A 6,094-nucleotide genomic window follows, 5' to 3' on the forward strand; every position below is an offset into this window, starting at 1 on the left:
ATGCCTTTCAGCCCAGCATCTTCCAGTTCCCTCTCTGTAAAAACAAAACAAACAAAACAGAAAAACCTCTCCATTGGTATCTTTAAGGAAACTAAACCAATCGAGAAGACGAAGCAAAACACAACTATGCAAATCGGTTTACTAACAATCCACCTGCCTTCCCTTGGCCAAACCCTGGCCACTTAACCATTTAATCTCTCAGTTCTTAACACTGTAACCAAACCCTCTCCTTGGGTTTCTATTTTCTCTAACGTCTTGATAAGCATAGCTTTGAATGGCGCCCTTCCTCAGGCAGCAAAATCCCCACCAGCTCTCTGTGCAGGGGGAAAACTGAAACAGACATCAGCCAGACTTTTTCTCACTTTGGTCCACTTTGTGCGGACGTTCAGAGCAACATGGGTGCCAGCTACTCACAGGAAACCCCAGGGCACTCTTACTTAACACACCTGCAGGTCATGGTTGCAAATCGAAACTGTCTCATCTGCCTGGGTATTTGAAGCCCTTGGGGTCAACCTGGATAAGATTTTTTTTTTTTTTTTTTAACTTTGGAATGGGGGAGGGGAGTCTGGAAGAAAACTGGGCTGTGATAAATCAACTGCATCATAACCAGCCCTCCCTCTCTAGGGTGATCAACAAACACATCCTCTAAACTGATGAAAAACGCACTCCCCTTTCTGCGAAGCATCTGCCCACGTGTTTTTCACTGATTTAGCATGTTTTCAACAGAATTAAGCCAGGCTTCCAAATCCACTCAGAGCGTTACTTTGCCCGCCTCTGTGATTGGAAATGACTTTCTAGGGAAGTTCAGCTGTACTTTATCTGTGCCTAGAATAAAAGTTAGAAGCCAATGGAAGCTGCTCCTCTGAGATTTGAAGGGATCACATCTCCCAGATGTGTCTCATAAGAATCATCTGGGAGTCCTCCTTTTTTTTTAAGTACAGTTTTTCTGGAGATTCAAGTGTAACTGGAGGTGAGCCCGGAATTTCTGTCTTTAACAAGTACCCCCAAGGTGGCACTTCTGGTTGGCCACCTGGGGAGATGGAGGTTTGGGGAAAACCTAGGTTGATGAAGCAGAGAAATGAAAACTGTGAATCCCCACCTCCTCACCAGAGTCCTTGACCGGATGACAAGGATGGCAACAGAAACACCTTGCTGCTCCCCAGGCCCTGTAGGATGACCCCTACCCAGCTGCCCACCCCCCAGTGCCACCCTACTTACAGATCTCCAACTGGGGGGACAGCGGAGAAGAAACCGGGTGGAGAGCTCAGATCTGGCACACCTCCCAGGCAGGGGCGTCCAAATCTCCCGGCTCGCCCAGGAAGCCTCTCTTTATAGACCCGGAGCTGCCCCCGGTGGGAAAGAGGAGGCGGCCCGGGGGGGAGGAGGGGGGAGGGTCCCAGGCTGCTGGCTCCGCAGCGCCCCCTGCAGGGCCCGGGAAGCGCGGCGTTTTGTGCCGTTCCTGGCCTCACCTGCGGCGGCGCTGGGACAGGGGCGCACACGTGGCGGGGACCCAGGGGGCTGTGGCGCTCCCCGCAGAAGAGTTCGGGCCGGTGTCTCACCCCGCCCCCCCCCCCCCCCAACCCGGCTCTGGGACACTCACCGAGGCTATGATTCCCAGAGCAAGGGGCCGAGCGATCAGCGTCTGGGAGCGGGGAGGGGAGTTGCTTGAGAAGGTCTCCCTTCAGTCAGTGCACGACCCCGATTTTAACCGCTTCCTTCCCCTCGGAGGGGGCAAATGTGGGGGTCTGAATTGCCACCTCCCAGCCCCGCTCCCCCTTTTATTCGCCATCCAGTGCCTGGAAAGGGGGCCGGCCGCACTGCATGAAGGGTAGAGGAAGGGGATTTTTTGAACTTTGCAAAGTGCAAGGCAGGAGCCCCCAACGGCTGGGAATCGTTTGGGAAGGGGAAGTTTTTATTTTTCCCAACTTGCTATTCCACCTCCACCCACAAGAAAAAGTGGGGGGTGGGGGTGGGGACCCAACAACCTGCTGCAGGGACTTGAGGCCCGGATGTGCCATTCGCTGACTGCCTGACCTCAGGCGAGTCACTTCCCTGCTCTGAGCCTCAGTCTCTGCAGCGGAAAAATGGGTGTGTGTGTGTGTGTGTGTGTGTGTGTGTGTGTGTGTGTGTGTCGGGGAGGGTATATTTATGTAACTTGCAAGGTGTGAGTCAGGATGCAAAGAGAAAGTGGGTGCGACCCTGCCCTTGCAAGTTCCCAACTCTTCTTCCCCCGCCCAAGAAGTTCCTGGAAATGAAGAAGCTGCTTAAAACTTCACCCCTGCTCCCCTCTCTCTTAGGACCCCTCCCCCCCTCCTCTGCCTGTGTCTGTCAATCTGTTCGTCTCTCTCCCATACTTCTGATGCAGTGACTCTCCATCACTCTTTCTTCCTGCCTTGCGGTCACTCTGCATGTCTCTGTCTCTCATTTTCTCCTCTGTCTCCCTCTGCCTCTGGCCTGTGTCTCTCCCGACCTCTCCCGCGGTCTCTGGCTTTGTGTCTCTCCCGGACGTCTCCCACTGTCTCCCTCTATCTCTGGCCCTGCGTCTCTGGCTCCGGCTCTCCGTCGCCGGCTCTCTCCCCGGCTCTCCGTCTTCTCCCGGGCTCCGTCGCCCGCACGCACACAGGCCATAAAAGGAAGCCGAGGCGGTGGGCTGGCCCCGCGCCAGGCCGGGGACCCGCGCGCCCCGCTCCCCGCCCCGCACGGGCCCCGGGTCCCCGGGCCGGTCCTCCCTCCGCGGGCGCGGCGGGGGGCGCTGGGCGGGCGACAACCCAAAAAGGGCAGGCGCGGGCGCCTTCCTGCAGGAATCCCCAGCGCCGCATACCAGCCCGGGGCTGCCCGCTCCCCCTGACTAAATATGGTGCGGAGCGGCCTCCCGGCGCGGCGGGCGCGGGGGAGGGCGCGCTGCCTCCGGCCGCTGCGACTGCGCCGCGCGGGCCCACGTGGGCCCCAGCTACTCCCAGCCACAGGGCTTGGGGAGGGGGTCGGAGGAGCTGGGAAGACCCCCGCCGGGCTCCGGGCTTCGCACGCACCCCACCTAGGTCCGCAACCCCTCCCTGGGTAACCGGATCGGATGGGGGAGGGGGCTTGCCTGATCACCCCCATTTTGCAGGTGAGAAAACTGAGGTCCCAGAGCAGCGAAGAGATTTGCCCAGGCTCCCGATGGGACTGGAGCCCACCGTTGCCATGATTCGCTTCCAGAAGGACTTTAAAGGGAAAGGGAGATGCCCAGGTGAATTGGCCTGCAGGCTAAAGACAGGTCTCCGAGGTTAGTGGCCGGTGCCCCCTTTGTAGCCGTTCCGCCAGGAGCGTTCCTTTAACTGCTCCGTGCCTCAGTGTCCCTATCTGTGAGATGGGAAGAGCAGCAGTTATGTCCTGGCTGTTGGTAAACAGTCGTTGAGATGATCCATGTGAAACGGACATATTGTGCAGCTTCCTGTTAGCTATTATTCCCAGCCAACTTGAAACCACAGGCTTTGGGTGCCTGATGGCGAGGGCAGGCCTGTCCCCCCTCCAGCCACCCCGCTCCCCAGAGTATCTCAGACCCTCTTGATCACTTCCTCAGGCTCTGCTGCTTTCTGAAGCCTGCTCTCTCTCTATTCTGAAGCCACAGAATAGTCCGTGAACTGAGCCTGTGTTTTCTCAGGGAGGAGCACAGAGCGACAGAATCTTTGCCTCAACTACCTTACTGGGTTGTTAAACAGGACAACATATGTGAAGGCCTTATATAAAGCATTCCATACCTTTCTGGTACGTTCTATCAGTGCTCAGGGACAGTCATTCATTAAATATGTGTCCAGTGCCAAAGCTCAGATGTTTGAATCTTCAAAAGTGCATTGTTACAGTAATTAAAGCAAATGCCTGTTTTATTTCTCATGGCTCAAAAAGCCAGTTATTTTAAGATCAAGGGGGAAAAATACTTTTAAAAAAAGTGTTACTCTGAGAGCTGTCCAGTAAGTTTCCTTGGCTTGTCTTTTCTTTGAGGTGCTGTGTAATGGGAGTTTCCATAAACTCATGAAACAAGACGGCAGAGGGGAAATTTATCTCTCGGAGTCTTTTCCTTTTAGCAAAAAAGCTCAAAAATGTGATTGTCCCCCAGTTTTTAATGATATCAAAGATCGGGGTCAACCGACCTAATTATGTAGAAGGGTATCAGCGCTCAAGGCCTCCAGCCCAAGATTTGCACAGGACCATGCCTTCTTGTGAATGAAGGGATGTCATTCCTGGCCACAAGCCTGGCTCGATCGCTCTTGCAAAAAGGCACTTCTGTTTCAGTCATGACGGCTCCACACTTCTCCAAGACAGGACCCCACAGCAGAGTGACTTGGGACGCTTTTTCCTTCATCCATTTCCACTCATGGTGCCTTTGTACCTCCAGATTCTCTAACAGGAAGGCCCCTAAAATTCTCAAGAGGAGTTTTACAGTGCCTGCCGAAACTAGACACGCTCTTGACATACGATGCGGCAAATCATACTCCTTAGGACTTACCCAAACGAGTCGAAAGCTTACGTCCATACTGCAGCCTGCAGTTGGTTTATAGCAACTTTGTTCGGAATTGCCAGAACTTGGAAGCGACCAAGATGCTATTCAGCAGGTGAGTGGACAAACCGTGGGACACTGAGGTGATGCACTATTATTTGGTGCTAAAAAACAAACCGACTCTCAAGCCACGAAAACATGGAGGAATCTTAGGTGCATATTCCTACGTGAAAGGAGCTGGTCTGTAAAGACCAAACACTGCAGGATTCCAGATCTGACATTCTGAGAAAGGCAACACCATGAAGACGGGTAAAAGACCTGGGGCTGCCAGGGCCTGGGGGGAGGGAGGATGAATGGGCAGAACACAGGATGTTTAGGGCAGTGAAAATACTGTGCACGATACTATAATGGTGGATACAGGTCATGATATATTTGTTCAGACCCATAGAATGAACAGCACCTTAAATGAATCCTAATGTGAACTATGGACTTTGAGTGAGAATGTGGTCGGTGCAGGTCCATCGATTGGCACAAACGTGCCACCCTGATGGGGGGTGGTGCTGAGAAAAATGGGGGAGGCTGCGAGTGTGGGCATAGGTGGTGTATGGAAACTCTGTGCACGTTATATCCAAGAAATAAGGTCTATTTTTTTTTTAGAGGTAGTTTTACCTTTTATTAAAAAAAAAAAAATTAATGAAGACCACACAATCCTTGCAGAACGGTTGTTACAAAAATCAAATACCCAAGTGGCTGGGGAGGATTGTCCTAAATGCCTTTAAAGGCATATTCTCACAAATGTTAATCCTTCGTGTACACTTGGCTTTAGGTTAAAAGAACACATCAAATTTTATATAATCATACAGGCATGCGAGTCATATACAAATGCATTCTTGCACATAATTATAAAGCTATTAGTTTACTCTATGCAAACATATATGCTAAGCTAAATTTATCATCTTCAAACGCCACCTCTGTTCCTGCTGTTTTTTAACTGCCCAAGTTTTAGATTTCCACTTTTCCTAAATCCCTCTTCAGCCCCAATTCCCATCCTATTTTTGTGTAAATCCAAGTCTTCCCCTAAAACTTCTCTGTATTTCTGGAAGAGAACTTCTCCTAACAACCCATGAAAACCACCACCAGCAGTGATGCAGATTTAGTTTTTTGAGTTAGAGGACAAGAGCTTGATGGGTCCTCTGTATTCAGATCTTTTTTTTTTTTTTTTTTTTTTTTTTTTGCTATCTCTGCCCATGCACCTTCTTCAACTACTGGCTTATAAATTAATTGACACAGTTCAAATATCCTGAGTATAAACATTTCTGGAGTACATTTTTCTCAACCTAAGGTCCTCTGTGGAAATCATAAAAATCTTAGTTTTTTGAAAATAGGCGGTTTTCCCTTTTTCCAAATATAAAAAAAGAGTGCTGCATATGCTCTTCCGAAGCCCTAAATGGCCACGTCCCCGGTTACAACACCGTCCCCGCCAGCCCCCGGGGTGAAGAGTAAGTGTGGCAGGTGAGGTGGCTGATGGCAAGGGCACACGCGGGGCACAGCTCCCTCCACCCTCCACCCAGGCTGCCGGGAGCCTGCGGGGGGGGGGGGGGGGGGGGGGGGGGGGGG

The 6,094-nt window shown here is 51.9% G+C and overlaps 1 protein-coding gene across 4 annotated transcripts in view; it reads right to left on the bottom strand.

Annotated features, from left to right (window-relative positions):
- Window positions 1-1,783, bottom strand: part of MYH11 (myosin heavy chain 11) — a 124,452-nt gene extending 122,669 nt beyond the window's left edge. For 2 of the 4 annotated variants that reach the window (XM_049638307.1, XM_049638306.1), the window contains exon 1: window positions 1,219-1,369. The gene's annotated coding sequence lies outside the window, so the exon portion shown is untranslated. Of the gene's footprint in view, window positions 1-1,218; window positions 1,370-1,600 lie in introns of those variants that run through there. The other 2 variants (XM_049638305.1, XM_049638304.1) reach the window with 2 other exon arrangements.
- Window positions 1,784-6,094: the final 4,311 nt, after the last annotated feature.

Source organism: Panthera uncia, chromosome E3 (genome assembly GCF_023721935.1).
Source record: "Panthera uncia isolate 11264 chromosome E3, Puncia_PCG_1.0, whole genome shotgun sequence".
NCBI lineage: Eukaryota > Metazoa > Chordata > Mammalia > Carnivora > Felidae > Panthera > Panthera uncia.